The sequence below is a fragment of the Rhinatrema bivittatum genome, chromosome 11 (genome assembly GCF_901001135.1).
Source record: "Rhinatrema bivittatum chromosome 11, aRhiBiv1.1, whole genome shotgun sequence".
NCBI lineage: Eukaryota > Metazoa > Chordata > Amphibia > Gymnophiona > Rhinatrematidae > Rhinatrema > Rhinatrema bivittatum.
In genome coordinates, this window is record NC_042625.1 from 79,363,613 (window position 1) to 79,380,868 (window position 17,256).

At 46.5% G+C, this 17,256-nt stretch overlaps 1 protein-coding gene and 1 long non-coding RNA gene across 4 annotated transcripts in view; one reads left to right on the forward strand and one right to left on the reverse strand.

Annotated features, from left to right (window-relative positions):
- The window catches only part of LOC115073251 (leucine-rich repeat and fibronectin type III domain-containing protein 1-like protein), a 49,356-nt gene extending 42,126 nt beyond the window's left edge, over positions 1-7,230 (reverse strand). The window contains exon 1 of the mRNA XM_029571537.1: positions 6,332-7,230. The gene's annotated coding sequence lies outside the window, so the exon portion shown is untranslated. The remainder of the gene's footprint in view (positions 1-6,331) is intronic.
- A 332-nt stretch (positions 7,231-7,562) lies between these two features.
- LOC115073252 overlaps positions 7,563-17,256 on the forward strand; it is a 48,485-nt gene continuing 38,791 nt past the window's right edge. Inside the window, exon 1 of one of the 3 annotated variants that reach the window (XR_003851956.1) lies at positions 7,563-7,695. This is a non-coding gene — a long non-coding RNA (uncharacterized LOC115073252). The remainder of the gene's footprint in view (positions 7,696-17,256) is intronic. The other 2 variants (XR_003851958.1, XR_003851957.1) reach the window with 2 other exon arrangements.

Sequence of the window (17,256 nt, forward strand, 5' to 3'; positions counted from 1 at the left end):
TATTGGAATCGAACATCCCATACCGTAAAGTTCTATAAAGTCACCAAGAAGGGAATTAACTGTGGGATGTAGCAGACTTATTTATTGTATTTATCTATTTAAAATGTTTAGGCTCCACCACAATCAATGAATTGTTCTACGCAGATCACAGTCTAAAAAACATATAATAATTACATCACAAACCTAACAGACAGACACATGATTGAATCAGAAGAGTTTTATAGCAATGACAGACATTTCTTTAGCCAACAGTGAATGCAGAAGACAAAGGGATCTATTCAGGTTGCATGCTGGTAAAAATGTAATGTGAATGCTGCACTAAGTATTACTGTGTATGTACACACAGAGCATGTGAACTAGGGTTGCCAACTAGCTCCAGATTTTCAGGACAGGCTGATCCAGTCCTGGTTGTACCTCATGCATGCAGGATCTTGTATCTTGCTTTTTTAAGGGAATGCAATAGGGAAGTCAGAACTACAAGCCCCTGCATGCAATGTGTTAAAATCAGGGTCCACCCATCCTAAAAATCCAGAGCCCTTTGGCAATCCTAATCTGAACACTGTTAGCATGCACACCAGGGCCGGTACTAGCTTTTCTGCTGCCCTGTGTGAGCAATTACTGTGCTGCCCCCCCCCCCCCCTTCCTCGTTCAGTTTTATTAACACAGAATTGTTGTTTTTCCAATAACCGGCACAAAATAGAAACTGTCCTAGGTCCCCTTTCCTTGCCTTATAAAGCCCTTCTCCCTCTGGTGATCCAAACTTTAAAAATTGACACACCCCCTGAACCTATTTAATTCCATCCGCAAGTCCAAAATGCCTGAACTGGGCAGAAATCCCTGGGTGCTCTTGCCCTACCTACAAGTTATGCAAAAATGGTGCCCGCAAGCCCTGTAGCCAGCACAATTTTGTTGCACAGAAATACATGCGCGGCTGTGGTGCCTCCCAGAAAACCCTGCAAAAAAAGACAGTTGCGGGTAGATTTTAAAAGCCCTGTGGGCACCAAATCCGGGAGATACGTACAAAAGTTCGGGAGGGTGCGCACCGAGTGGATTTTATAAGCCGTCCTTGGATGCGCATATTTCCCGCTGTGCATGCAAGTTTCCAAACAGTTTCTAAAAAGGGGCAGAGCATAGGCATGGTCTAGGCAGGGCCTGGGCATGTCGGGACCTGGCCAAAACATGTGTGTGCAAATTCTTGTGCACACAGGCGCACTTCAGGATCCCCTGCTGCAAAAATGTACTTCCGCTATGGAGGATGAGTAAGTAGTAAAATAAAAAAAATGTAGGCCAGGCAGCAGGATTTTAAGGGTCAGGGCTAACAGGGGGGGAAGGGTGGCTATAAAATTAGAGGGGTTTGGAAGTGCTATTCATGAACTGGATGAACTGGGGAAATACAATATGGCAGCACACATCTTTTATAAAATTCCCCCCACGTACGTGGCAGAGAAGGCATTTGCATGCAGATGTGCACCTCCCTATAAAATTGTGCGCACACATACGTGTGGTCAGCTTATTTTATATCATGCGCACATATATGTACATATGTTATAAAATGGCCATGTCTCTGTACATGTAAGCCCGTGTGGCTGTTTAAAAGTTACCGTGTTGGAACCGATATGGTATTGGACCTACTATAGCACATGTTGGGTGTGGATTTGGCTTTTGGAAAGCCTCGAGTAGACTAAATTACAATTACGATATAGTAAACTTCTTACCAAAACAGTAGTAACTGCCAGCACTCAAAAGGATAGCCCTATCTATGAAAAGGCAACACTGCAAATGTAATACTAAGCCCACTGTTCCCTCTAAGCTATGCGCATATGTGTGCACACACAGCAAAACAGAGCATGCACAAGAAATCCCAATATTATTTACATTGTACTGGCTCATAGTGCACAAATTTGAACTTGGCTTCTAAAAGGTTGCACAAAAAGAACATTTTTGCACACACAGTCTGTCAACTATATGGGTTCCAAGTGTCAAAACTTTGAGGGAATATTGACCAGACATCAATACACCTCCAATTAGGAAAACAGAACAAGCCAGGCTGCAATAGATCCTTACACAGAAACTACACACTAACAGGCTACCCCACCTTGGTGACACATGCAGAACATAGACAGACCCTCACCAAAAATAGAACAGAAAGACCATAAAGTATAAATACAAACATGTAGACAGAAACTAAACTGGAAATTGCAACAAGCCAGACTCTGTATGCAATGCAACAATGGCAAAAACAGAAGAATCACCAGTCCTCATAAATCATTAAACAATAAAATCAAGAAATATAAATCAATTATAATAGTAAAACCATACTACTAAAAGACTATTTCCAAAGAACTGATGATCAGAAAAACATCCAATAACAATTTTACAAATGTTTTAAACAGCAATAACATATTTCAAAACAGCAGACATATTAAACACCCAATAATTATAAATAAGGATAGAAAAATCCCCAGATTTCCAGTTACCCTGAGCTTGTCATGGATTGTCTCTCACACACACACACACACACACACACACTGACTGCTCCCATTTTCTCCCGAGCAGGCTCCCTCTTTTCACTGGCAGCCCTATCACGGCCTGTCTTACTCCTCCGCTGATGTTTCTGCTGCCCATTGCCTTATTGGGAGAAATGCAGGAGCCCATTTTACTGCTCCTCCTTGTTTGCAAACAAGTGTGCCTGCTGGGGCCTCTATGCATAGCCGCATATATTTTGTGCATGCTGCATGTTAAACTTCAGTTCATAGGCCTCTAACAAAATGAAAGCTTACTGAATGTTAGCAGGTCCCACTGAGATTCTTTCATGAACAGTTGCTGCTGACATTTCCGAGAAAGGAAGGGAGGATGACAAGATCAGGACACACTTTTGGGTAGCACAAGGGCAGAGGCTCAGAGCATGTGGTGTAAGCTAGCACAGAGGTTTCAAATCTTCACCAGCCCTGTTTCCAGCTGCAATCCCCAAGATATTACACACAGGGTTTTATTTAGTGAGACTCTTCCCCCATTCTGTGTCTACAAAATTAAAAAAATGTATTCAAAGGCAGAGACTTAAAGAAAAGGAAATACTGCACAGGGCCTAAGCCTTATTGACTTGTATACATTGGCTGACTTTGTGCTTTCCAAGTTAAATCCCCCACTCCCCCTCCCTCTGCCTTGGATCCCTTTTCTCCAAGCCTGCTTAGATGTAGGTGATTGGACCCCCTGCAAGATTGCAACTTGCATCCTCCTCTGGCCTGCTGCCCTTAAGTGTGCAAACACAATTCAGCATCATTTCCCCCTCTCACACCTCCTCCTTTTTGCTGGAATCTGTGAGGAGCCAGAAACAGAGAAAAGACGATCAGGAATCATGGATTCTGCTCTTCAAATGTCACAGTGAGGTCTGTTTTGGGGGGATATCTAGAATTATGTCATGTTTGTATATGACAACTCTTATTTGATTATTCATAATACCAGGCTCATTTGTGGCACTTGAAGATTACAGGTTGCCAACCCTGGGATGTATCAACAGAGTCCATAGGCAAGCCAGCCTGGAGAAGTGACAAAACAAAATCACAAACTGTGCTATATGACAGGGCTGGCCAACTGTGGTCCTCAAAAGCTGCAAACAATGAATACGCATGAGATATATTTGGATACAATGAAGGCAGTGCATGCAAATCTCTCTCATGTATATTCATTATGGATATCCTGAAAACCAGGCCTGTTTGTGGCTCTTAAGGACTGGAATTGGCCATATATTACAGTAATATATTATATTACAGTCAATATACTCAACATGGACTTCCACCTGCCAGATCAGGCATTCTCCTTCCAGATGATGGCAGCACAACTACAAACCCGTCAAGTAAAGTTTATCCTACATTGAATAGGAATCAGATAAATGTCAGCAGTCTCAGTAAATTGATAGGTTTGAATTTACTCACCAGAGTAAATTAGCCCAGTTAGGAAAGAATCAGATATGGTGTGGGACCCATAGAATTAATTCCCAGGAAGACCAAATGTTTGACTTTGAGCACCAGGCTCCTATGGGCCTCATCAAGCAATGACATTTGCATTTGAGAGCTTTGAATAGCACCAGAATGAATGTGGGAGGCTGCTCAGTGTTTGATAAGCAGGTAACTGAGGTATCTGAGGACCTGACTGCCTGGGAGGTACCAGTGCACAGTAGGTGAGTCTCCTTCAAGGGAAAGTATACTCTGAAAGGAGTGTGAAAGAGAGTAGACTGAGGAGTAATCTAAGAAAACATTCTTTGCAGAAAGGGCAGTGGATGCATGGAAAAGCCTCCCAGTTGAGGAGATGGAGACCAAGAAAGCATGGGAAAAGCCCACCAGATCTCTGAGGGCTTGCAGAGTGGAACAGCTGTGTGGATGGCATACTAGACTGACCCTATGTCCTTTGTCTGCCATCATATTTCTCGTTTTCCATGGCTTCCCAAACTGGTCCTGATGACCCCTCCCCTAGTCGCTTTTTCAGGATAGCCGCAATGAATATGCATGGCATGTATTTGCATGCACTGGAGGTCCATTATATGCACATTCATGCCATGCATGTTTTATGTAAAGCCCGTTGCTGCATTATGTTCTACTGTAAACCGAGGTGATGTTCCAAACGTGCCGCAGTATATAAAAATCCCTTATATAAATAAATAAATAAATAAATAAATGCATATTCATTGCGGCTATCCTGAAACCGGACTGACTGTGGAGTCCCCAGAGAGGCTTAGCAGCCCGGTGCAAGAAAAACTCCTGTTGGGTAAAGGGGTAGGGAAGTCTGCCACGGTCTTCCATTCTCCTCAGAGTCTCAATGTTTTAAATGCCAGCACGGTGCCATGAGATATTCCTTTTATCCTCCCGAGGTTGGTCTTGTATCCCTTTGTTTTCATTCGGCTGAAACATTAGCATAAATTAATTCCCTCCAACAACGGTGAAAGGCACTGAGAAAAAAAAATGTTCCACTCGTAATGAAATATTCAAGACAGATAGCTTGGCAGAGCTTGCAAATGCCCTCCAAGGAGTTGGGGGGGAACCAGGTAAGTCCATTCAGTCTGTGCCTCTTCACTCACATCAACTGAAAAATGTAACCATGAAGGGATCAAGGACCTGCATAGGCTCTGACGTAAATAGCGCAACTTTACAAAGATAATAACGCGGCTCTAGAGCAACGGCGAAACGTTACAGAAATTCCGTGCGGTGGCCCTGTCACCCTAGAGAGCTGGTGCTACATAGCGCTATAGCTGAAGCTGCGTTACAGAGAAGATGCATGCATAAGCACATAAACACACTTCCAGTGCCCAGACCTCCAAGAAACGTGAAGGCAACGAATCATGTAACCAGTGCTTAAGGATATTCCTTGCAGGAGAGAGAGAGAGAGTGAGTGTGTGTGTGTGTGTGTCTGTTTGTGTGGGGGTGGGGGATCCGATGATTGTGAGGAGATGATCATTTGTGCTCTCCGGCAGTGAAAGTGTCATGGGGACCGTTCTACTAAGCACCTGATCCGGAGAAGCTGCTGGTCGGTGGCAACACAGCTTTGAAAAGCAAAAGATATTCTCAAAAAAATGCTCTGCCAAAAAAACCCCCAAAAACCCCATACTTGTCCTCAAACCTCAGTAACGGGTATTTCTGTCTGGTTCACGCCTTCTCGTGGTCTCCCTGGTAGGTTTCAGAGCAAACCACCGGCACTGACTCGATTTCTGTGCCTCTAAATAGGAATTGAATTGATGGCATGCATTGCACACATCCAGTCCGTGCATGCATGCAGCACACCTGCCCTGCCACCTCCTCGAGTTTCTTAGCTGCACGAGTCCAAGTTTTCCGCTGTCTTCTCCCCCGCAAAGGAAAGCTGCACCCCACTTACTGCATTTAAAGCCACATGGACGGGTCGCATATCCCGAATCACCCAGAACAAGCTGCCATGGGCTTGGATTGCCCCCTCTCGCCTGTCCTTTTCTCCACTGCCTTTCCTCTTGTTCCTCGGGGGTTTTGAGGAGGGTTTGTTTTTTTTTTTTGATTGGTTGGGGTTTTTTTTGTTTTTGTTTTGTTTTGTTTTTTACTTTCCCATCCTTGTCCGCTCCTCTCTCCCCGGTCTAATCTCTCTTTCCTTCCGTGCATTTCTCTGTTTCTCCCTGCCGTCCTGGATCTTGCTTTTCCGTCCTGTATTCCCTCCCCACCCCCGTTTCTAGTTTGTGATCCTTCTGGCTCTCTGGCTCCTTCTTTGCCACAATCTTTTCTCGCCCCCTGCCCCCAACCCTTTGCCTTTCAAACTGGTTGAGTCCTGAGAGGCTGCAGCTGGAAAAATCAGAGGCAAAGGGAGATCTGTACTGTACCTTCCACGGGCGGGCGAGGAGGACCCAGACTCAGCAAATCCGATCTGCGGGTGCGGAGGGGGCGAGCAGTAGCCACCGCCAACTCTTCCGTCGCCGAGAGCGGGTGCAGGGCCTGGACGGTGGCAGCCCCCCCCCTCCCCCCCCGACCTCTCACTCCAGACGTCGGCTCGGGCAATGGCAGCTCCCCTCAAGGCAGAAGATGGACCTCTCCCCCCACACCAGCCGGGAGCCGGGGGGATAACCAAGCCCCAGCCAGCCGAGGAGGTCTCTCCCCTCCCCGGGCACCTGGCTCTCTCCCCAGTTCCATGCAACCCCTACCGCCTTCCGGGCCAACTTTAGAGAGAGGTCCGCGCTGCGGGCTTACATCTCAGCTCCCGGGCTCCAGGCTGCGCGGGGCGGGCACCTCCGCGGCTTCCTCCTCCGCAGGATCCCCTCAGGAGCTCCGGGGCGCCGTCATTTCAGCCCCCCCCCCCCAGCAATCTCGGGGAAGCCATCGGTGCCAGGGAAAGGAAGGCGAGAGCGGACTCGGGAGCTGCAGCTTAGCGTTTCTGTCGCGGTGCTCCTGCGCCCCGAGCAGGCGGAAGGGCGGGTTTTTTTTCCTCGCAAAAGTCTCCTCTAGGAGACAGGAGCAGGGCTCCCAGGATCGGAGCCGCCTCTCCCGGTCCTACCTGAGCGGCTCCCTGCGATCGGTGGCCCCGCTCGCCTGCTGATCGGACCCAGGGGCAGACCCATCGCACCTCCCTGCGACGGCCGGAAAGCAGGGGCGCATCCCAGCACTTGGGGGATGGGGGGGGGGGATGGGGGATTTCTCCTTTCCCGGTGCCTTCTGCCTCTGGGGACCCGATTGTTTTTAGTACGGGGGGGGGAGGGGGGCGGGACGACACCACCGTGTCCGAGCTGTCGCAGTCCTCCGCCGAATCCTCCCCGGTCACTCCAGCCCCTTTTCGCCGGGCACCGGTGGGGGGGAGGTGTTCCCTGCCCTGCTGCAGGCTCCGCCCGCTTCCTCCCGCTCCGCGATCCTAGGAGAAGAACCGAGGCGGATCGGGCAGGGGAAGAGGGGGCGAGGCGAGCCCCCCGCGCGGGCTGCAGTCCATCTCAGGCGGAGGCCGGGGCGCCCATCGCATGCCCGGCACCAGCGCTGGCCTCAGGGATCACTGGGGGAGGAGGGGCTCCTGCCACTCACACACACGGAGGAAGGCGTCCGGCTGCTCCCCTCTCCCTCTCAGGGCTGTGCCAGCATGCTCGGCACTGGGACCCAGAAAAAGCCCTGCCAGTGCCAGCCTAAGGAACCTCACCCAGATTAGGACTTCTTCGATCTGCTAGGAGATCCCCGGATCCGGACATCCTCTGCCAGCAAACATCAGGTTAGTGACAGAGCTTCTCCTGTTCCATGAACCGGAGAGGGGGGAAAAAAACTTGTCTAGGTTCACGGAGGGTTGCCAGTGCCAACTTGACGCATTTCTTTCCAGGAGGGGCTGATCCAGTCCTGGTTTTACCCCATGGCCTGCAGGGATGTGCAGTTCTTGATTTGTCGATTGATGTCGCCAAGAAAAGCAGAACCATAAGTTCCCTGCAGGTAGTGGAAGCCAAACCAGGACTGGATCAACCTGTCCTGAAAAAAAAGATGGAGCCAATTGACAACCCTATGTTCAGGGAATAAAGAGGATCCAGTGAATAAAATCTTGGTTTAGGATTCAGAGGTCCTCTCTACCACTGACTTTCTTATCTTGGGCATATGTTTGCCAGTTGGTTCCATGTCAAAAAGGAACAAGCTATTTAAGTGCTGATTTTTTTTTACTCTAATGCATGCTGGGGCTTGTAGTTCTGCTTTTCTTAGTGAACTCAAAACTACAACTACATGCATGCATTGGGAGTAAAGCCAGGCATGGATTTGTTCCTTCTGACATGGAGCCAGTTGGCAAGTCACTTGCTCTCCCCATGCCCCTGGTTCCCACGAAAGCAGTGTCCTTGCCTTAATCTATCTTTCATGATTCAAAGAGGTCACACTCCAGGGTTGGACCCCCGATTAAAGTGGGCACCTGTAATGGCCTGGTTTATACAGTAGATCACTAAATCAGGACCTTTTGTTTTCAATGTTTATTTTATTTTTCCTTGGAATTTATTAGTGTTTATTACAACAAGAAAAAATGAGTCATTTTTTCCCTATGATTTCTCCTTGTTGCAATAAACACTGATAAATTCCCAAGCAAAATAAAATAAAACTGAAAATGAAAGTCCCTATTTATAAAGCAGGAGATCTGTCATAAATCAGGCCTTTAGCTTCTAGTTAGGCAGAAGGATTAGGCCAGAACCACAAACAGGCCTGGTTTTCAAGCTACCGATAATGAATATGCATGAGATCTAGTTGCATGCACTGTCTCCACTGTATGCAAATCTATCTCATGGGTATTCATTGTGGGTATCCAAAAAACCAGGCCTGTTTGTTGCTCTTGAGGACTGGAGCTGGCCACACCTGGGTTAGGTTAGGTTAGTTTAGGGCAGTTCTCCAGGACTGCAACCAGGTTGTGCTTTGGGGATTTCCACAATGAATATGCATGAGATCTATTTTGCATACAGTGGAGACAGTGCATGCAACTAGATCTCATGCATTTTCAATGTGAATATTCTGAAAACTTGACTCAGTTGCAGCCCTTAAGGACATTTGAGAACCTCTGAGCTAGTTAGTATCTTGTTAGGTTAGCAATTTAAATAATAATCGCAGGGTTATACTGAATAGGACTTTTCTCTAGTTTCCATTATTTCCAGGACTGGTCAGATTGGTGTAACTGGCAATCTTGGTTAATTTGCCCCAGAGTTATTTTCTGATCAGGTAAACAGGATTAACTTCTGATCAGGACAGCCACAGGGACAATTTATGTGAAGAGTTAATTTCTAGTTAGATTAGTCATGAGCTTAGGCTCCGGATAGTAAAGTCAATAGCATCAGTCTGTTAAAGACCTTCAGAGTAGCAGTATTTATCATTTATATAATGCTATTAGGTATACACAGCATTGTACAGATGCACATAAGAGAGGGTCCTCCTGCTTCCTGGAGCTTGCAAATTAGTCAAGGCCCACAGACAAGACAAATATGAGGCTTCTTAACACGTTTTATAGAAATATGGTTAAAATCAACAAAGCCATGATCAGGGAGAGGATATAAAAGCAACCTCAAAAAAAGTGGGTTTTAAGGTGGGACTTGAATATGGCTGGAGAGTGGCCATGATAGGCCAGTTTAGGAAGATGGGAAATGTGGAGCCCTGAGTTAGTGATGGAGGATAAGGGTGCAGACAAGAGCAACGTGCCTGATGAATGAGGGGTATAGGGAGAGATGAAAAGGGAGAGGCAATGAGGGAGTGAAGGTACTGATAGGTGAACAAGAGAAGCTTGGACTGTATGTGGAAGCAGATGGGGAGCCGATGTAGTGACTTAAGAAGCAGGATTATACGGTCATAACAATGCAGCTGAATTTTGAATAAGACTGTGGTGGGGTGATGGCTGGTTCAGTCGGAGAGCTGTGAAGAGCAGGTTGCCCTCGTCCAAGCATATCCCCAGGGCCTGCTCCACTTCCGAAGACATATCAGCTGCTCCTTTTCAGCTCCTCTGAGTGCAATTTCTCTTCCGTGTGCGACACTTTTTTTTTTTTAATGCAAATTCTCAACAAAATGGAGGAATAATGAAGGAAACTAGAAAAAGCCAGAGGGGAGAAGGCAGATAAAAAGAGGAGGCAGAGAGATCCCGGAACAGAGCAAAAGGAAGGGAAAGAGAGAGACAGACTGCAGAGGAGAAGACGTAGGGTAGAGAAAGAGAAGAAGGGGTGGGAGAAAAGAAAGTAGGAAGCAAGGAGAGAGGGGGAGAGCTCAGAGCGAATGACAGTTACTGACAGAGACAGCGAGGGGGGGGAGAGGCAGAATGAAGGGGAAGAGGAGGAGGTCACAAATGAATTAGAAGCGAGCAATGCTGCATTAAGGTCACTTTCCGAGAATGCCAGGGTGTGAGAATAACCTAGTTTCGAGCATCTGCAGGGAAGTCAGCAAGTTATAAATTTAGCTTCATGCGTGAACGCGGTGGTTCTTCGGGGATTTAGTTTATTTAAGCTTGAAATCCTGGCTCAGCAGGTATATTAATACGACATTTCTTCCTGCACACTTATGCTGCACACTGCAGAATGAAGATATCAGGACATCTCCTCCCCCAACACACGTCCCAGTTAAGGTCTTTTATTGTCCACAGAGTTTTGTTACGTGCACGGGGAAAGGTCATTTTCAAAGGGACTTCTGGGGATAAAACCGTGCTTTGCGGCCAGAAATAGCCTTTTACAGAACTGCCCGCCCGACATGCGGGGAAACTCACACGCGTGTGGCCCGTTCCTATGTAAGTCTGCCTGGACCGAGCAGAGGCATTCTCGGGGGGGCGACGGAGGACTTTTGCATTTTATTTTATTTCCAGTATTTATGCCCCATCTTTCTGAAAACAATCAAGGTGGCTTCCAACAGTAATATAATTCAGTTATTACAACATAAAACAGCCATAGAACATAGGAGCTATCACAAATAATAATAACATAATATAAAACACCCATAACTGTTTCCACACATATGGATTAAGAAGTGATAACATGCTTAGCTCGTTGTTTCTAACAAATCACCTCATATAATACACTATATAATAAACGGCATTTAAAATCACAAACTAACTTAATTATAGGCTAATATTCCCTTTACACTATCTACAACCAGCTATAATTCTAAATCTAAATAAATAAATCTAAATACATAAATAAATCGCCAAAACCCTCACAATTCCATTTTTTTGGCGTTTCAACAAATCCCTCTAGAAGGCAGGGGGCGTCATTCCAAAAGGCTAACTCAGCCAGGTCTTAAACCTGCATGGAAAAGCAAGAAGACTGGTGGACAGGCACATCCTGCATGGTGAAGTCCACAAGCCTAGCAGGGAACAAGGAAAGGAAGGGACTGCTGAGCTGAGCTAACTGCTCTCACCTTCTCCAATGTGACTAGCTCCAAAAGGTGGGAACGTGAAGACCAGTGCAGAATAGAGATGTGAATCATGTCCTCGATCATCTTAACGATCGATTTCGGCTGGGAGGGGGAGGGAATCGTATTGTTGCCGTTTGGGTGTGTAAACTATCGTGAAAATCGTTAAAATCGTGAGCCAACACACTAAAACCCCCTAAAACCCACCCCCGACCCTTTAAATTAAATCCCCCACCCTCCCGAACCCCCCCCCCCCCCCATGCTTTAAATTACCTGGGGATCCAGCGGTGGTCCAGAACGGCGGCGGTCCGGAACGGCCCCCTCAATTGAATCCTGTTGTCTTCAGCCGGCGCCATTTTGCAAAATGGCCGCCGCAAAATGGCGGCAGCCATAGACAAAAACGATTCGACGCAGGAGGTCGTTCCGGACCCCCGCTGGACTTTTGGCAAGTCTTGTGGGGGTCAGGAGGCCCGCCCAAGCTGGCCAAAAGTTTCTGGGAGTCCAGCGGGGTTCAGGAAGCGATTTCTTGCCGCGAATCGTTTTCCGTACGGAAAATGGCGCCAGCAGGAGATCGACTGCAGGAGGTCGTTCAGCGGCGGTCCGGAACCCCCGCTGAACGACCTCCTGCAGTCGATCTCCTGCCGGCGCCATTTTCCGTACGGAAAACGATTCGTGGCAAGAAATCGCTTCCTGAACCCCGCTGGACTCCCAGGAACTTTTGGCCAGCTTGGGGGGGCCTCCTGACCCCCACAAGACTTGCCAAAAGTCCAGCGGGGGTCCGGAATGACCTCCTGCGTCGAATCATTTTTGTCTATGGCCGCCGCCATTTTGCGGCGGCCATTTTGCAAAATGGCGCCGGCTGAAGACAACAGGATTCAATTGAGGGGGCCGTTCCGGACCGCCGCCGTTCTGGACCACCGCTGGATCCCCAGGTAATTTAAAGCATTTGGGGGGGGGGGGTTCGGGAGGGTGGGGGATTTAATTTAAAGGGTCGGGGGTGGGTTTTAGGGGGTTTTAGTGTGCCGGTTTTCCTGTCCTCCCCCTTCCCCCGAGTTACGATTTTTTAACGATAAATCGGGGGAATTGGTATTGTATCGTGGCCCTAACGATTTTTGACGATTTAAAATATATCGGACGATATTTTAAATCGTCAAAAAACGATTCACATCCCTGCAGAATATGCATCGCCAGTTTTGTTCTCAAATGCCATGGGCCCATATCACTTCATGTTTTATAAGTCAAAGCGTAGCTTTCAGTAGACTTCTAGCCTCTGTTGATAATATTTTTTCAGAGAACAACTGAGTCCTCTCATTCATCCTGCCCTCTGTACATTAGCAGGGGCGCAGCTTGTTGTGCGGGTAGATTTGGCAGGATAATTTTTGAAAGCCCACTTTGAAAATTGATATACCTTGTGTACTTGTTTGCTGGCTCTTTTATGCCCAAGGTTACAAAATCCCTCCCCTCCAAGGTAGGAAAACGTATACAAAAGGAAGCCCCGAGTGAGTTATTCTGCAGCACGCAGTGAGCAGCACGTGGTGATGGGACTGAGAGACCCGCGAGGCTGCCACGCCATACTGTGCACAGGGAACCTGAATGTTTGTGCAAGGGTTGGAATCTCTTTCTCCAACCTTTCTAGTTCTGCCTCTTTTCCTTCCCTCCTCCCGTCTCGCTTTTCTCATAGCTGGAATGCTTGGTGTTGCTCAGCTCTCTGTGAATCCCAATAACCTCCTTATGAAAGGAAGTCATTGATCGTTGTGTATGATCTTTTGAAAAACGCCTTTAATCCGCATGATATTTATGGTCCCTGATCTCGCTTTCCCTGCACGTAGCGCCAGAGGTGTGCATAGAAAAAAAAAAAAAAAGAGGCAACCCTAACGACTTAAGAAGGTCAGAAAGCTGATTAAGGACACAAAGCCCATGTCACTTGAGAAAAATTATCAAAGGGTCTCATGGCAACAGGAGGGATGGATTTTCCTGCAGGAATTCTCACAAGAGAAAATGGGTCTTTTGCAGGACTTGTATACCATATTCAAATGTATCTCATGCATATTCATTGGGAATATCCTGAGAACCTGACTGGCTGTGGGCTCCCTCCAAACAGGTTTGTGATCAGAGGACTCAGTTCCCCCTCTATCTCCCCCCTCTTCTCCCACCCCTTTCCCTCACACCCCACTTCTCATAGCTACAAAATCTCCTGTGGGGTAGGTTTGCCAACAGGTTGATCCAGTCCTGGTTTTACCCCTTTACATACAGGGACTAATTATATATCTAGAGTGCTACTAGATATAGTCCCTGCCCTGTGGAGCTTACACTCTAGTCAAGACAAATGTACATGACAAATGAGTCTATGCTAAGTGTATTTATTGTAGAGAAGTGGTTAGGATTTAAAAGCAGCTTCACAAAAGTGAGTTTTTAAACTAGATTAGCATATGGCCAGAGAGGGAGCATGATGCATCATAGAGACAGAATATGAGGAAAGGTGGGAAAAGATGTATTTATTCTGCAGCATTCCTAGCAAAGATCATCTGGGCTAACTGTTCTGGGCTCTTCGTAAAGAGAGACAGGTGGGCATGCTCCCCACAGCCTTTCTTAGTGAGACTCTAAAATATCTTGCTGTCCATCTGGCAACTGCAAAAGCCATAGCCCCTGCCAATTAATATGAGCGCAAAGAAAAGGCGTCAGCTCACTTGAGGTCACGGATGTGCCTGCATCAATTGCTTTCCTTAGGGTAAGGTCCTTAGTGGCAAGTATGTTCTGGCATTGGTTGATTGTCCTGACCCCAGTATTTCTAGCTCAGACTTCTTCTGGGCAGGAGTTCCCTGACAGCCTTCCAGCATGGCCTCTGGTGTTCTAGCTCTGCCCTGCATCCTGCAACTGATTAGGGACATGCCCAGGATGTATTGAGTTTTATATGGCCTGAAAACAGGAAGTCAGCTTGATGACATAAGCACTTTCTAAGCATTTAAGGAAGCCCAGTTCACTTCAAACTTGCCTGCACAACAGGTCCTGCTATCCCCGAACCAGAATATTCACTGCCTTCCATTCCAGTTTTTGCTTTGACTCTGACTGTTCTAACCTCATTCTGCTTGCCACCTGCCCCTGCCTTGGTGTTCCACTCTGTGAATGAACTCAGCCCTCCCCAACCCTTGCCTGCCTGATTACAGCCCTTCCTTGCTTCTGCCCCCCTCCCCCCCCCCCCCCCCCCCAATATCTTCTGTCAGCTGCCACCTGTTGGATCCAGAGCTGCATCACCAATCTGACAGTGGTCTAAAGGGTTCACACCTTAGCCCATCACAGGCAGGAGGAGTAGCTGGTGGGCTACATCTCTTCCTTGGTGACATGCTCAAATTTCCCGCAGTCTGCTGAAGGCTCATCTCAGCCAGAATCACCCAGGTTGGGGATCTCCTGAAGTATGACAGAAATGAGTGAGTGATGCTAGAAGCATTTGCATACCATATAGTCCTGGCAAATCCTCATGTCACTTATCATTTACTCCAGGAGATCAAGGATAGTTTGTCCCCTCCAACCAATGCACCTTCCTTGAGGAGCTTCTGCAGGCTGGAGGTTCCCACTCACCTTCGATCCCTGAGCCTCCAGACCTGCTTATCCATGCAAAACCACATGGCCCTTTCAGCCTCCTCCTACTCCCCTCAAATAATGCTTCAGCAGACACAACCACCATAACACTCAAACAGCAAATATGTGTATGAAGAAGAAACTTCTGGAAGAGAAGGGGAAGCATACCTTTTACAAAGACCATTAAGTGCTGTGGGTGTGCTATCCCTGTTAACTTACTAAGACATTGTACCACTAGGGAAACCATCTCAGAGCACATGGAAATATGTTGTTTCCACTTTAACTGTATGGCCCTGCAAACATCTGGGAATGCTCCTATTTTAGGACAACACATCACACTTTCAGAAGGAAAGCCTAAGAATTTCCTCTTAGTCCAGCTTCGGAGCAAATGTTACCAGCAGAGTGGCCCAAGAAACCTCCTTCTCCTGTGATGTCTTGAGGAACTGGGAGAGGTTTCAACTATCCAACGATGTTGAGCCTCCCCATCTGCCCCCACTTTCATCCAGAATCTTAAGCATCTCTTGAACATTTCTCAGATGCCCGAAGGGGCAACTTCGGGCATCTGAGAAAAGTTAATAAATCATAAATTATTCTTCCTTACTGCATCCAAGTTTTCAGTATATAACTGTAGGTAAGTAACGCCACCACTATCTTAATTGATATGAAAAATACTTGTTATTGCTTTATTACAAAACATCCAAAAATATCAAAAGATAAAATGACACAAGAACACAAACATATATTGATTGACAATCATTCCTCACTCACACCACTTCTAAAATCTCTTCCATGTTATGAATTCATAGCATATTTATTGCCAAAGTGTATACAAATTGCTTTCAAGGAAGCAATTTCAATACGACTAGACTTCAAAAAGTTACTTTGTAAAAAGCAAAAAAAAAAAAAAACCCACATAAAAGGCACCAGCATTGATACAATTGAACCACAAGAAAAGGATTCTTTGTAAATATTTTCAGAAGTGCTGTATAGAGTCTCATGCATTTCTCTGTTACTTCATGCAGATTCCACAGCTATATCTGTGGCCTATATCGACTCTGTCCTGATGTTTTTCCAGTATCCTGTGTAATCCCTGTCCCGATTTCTCTATATCCTGTATTCACTCGGTCTCTACAAAGGCCTCTGTTTCGCCATGCAGGCTTCTTCAGGGGAATACATGGTTCACAACTATTCCTGTGATGGTCCCCTGGACTATATTTAGTGGAGAGAAATCGATCCCTTATTTTGCTGATTCTACTTTGTGCCTCGATTTTGCAATTCCGAGTCTCAAACTTCAGCTGTTAATTAGCAGCTTGCAAGAATTCAGCATAACCATATGTGAACTTCTAATTCTTCTCAGGGCCTTGAACAGCTTTCTTTATCTTATCAGCAGAGGGGCAGGATTGGAAGATCCTCCATGGCTCCTGCCCTGCTGCTGCTATTTGAAATGACCCTGGCAGCCTGAGGCCGGCTCTATTAAATATTTCCTTCTATACAAAAAGGCACCATCCTGACTCAGGCGGGCGCCATATTGTATGTAAATAAAAGGGATGCAGGTAAAGGGGAGGCAGTTGATAGAGTGTGCTTGGATTTTCAGAGAGGCTTCTCAGGATACTACAAACTGTCATGGGATAGGAAGCACTGTCCTGTCTTGGATTGGTAACTGGTTAAAAAGAGAGAGTAGGACTAAATGATCAGTTTTCCAAATGCAGAAAGGTCAACAGTGGAGTACCACATGGATTAACAAATTCATTATGATCTGGAAAAGGGAACTGTGAGTGAGGTGATCACATTTTCAGATGACAAAGTTGTTAAAACAGTAATAGATTTGCAAGGAACTGAAGACTGGGCATCTGAATCTCAGATGAAATTTAATGGGGAAAAATGCAAAGTGATACTTAAAGGGAAAAATAATCCCAGCTACAAGTACTCAATGCTGGGTCCATATTGGGAGTCACCACTCCAGAAAAGGACCACATAGTCCTTATGTGCGCTGCATTAAAATTGTTAGCTCAGTGAGCAGTGTCACTCAAGAAATCAAATAGAATGTTGGGATTGATCTGAAGAGGAATGGAGAATGAAATGGAAAACATCATATGGCCCCCCTGTATCAGTCCATGCACCTCGAATATAGTGTGCAGCTCTGGTCACCTCATCTCAAGAAAAACACAGCAGAACTAGAAAAGGTGCAGATGATAAAGGGGATGGAACATCTCTCCTGTGATGAGAGGCTACACAGTTCAGCACTCTGCAGCTTGGAAAAGAAACTGAGAGGGGACAGGGTATAAAATCATGAGTGGGTAGAATGGATAAATAAAGGACAGTTAATTATCCTTTCAGATAACACTAAAACAAGGGG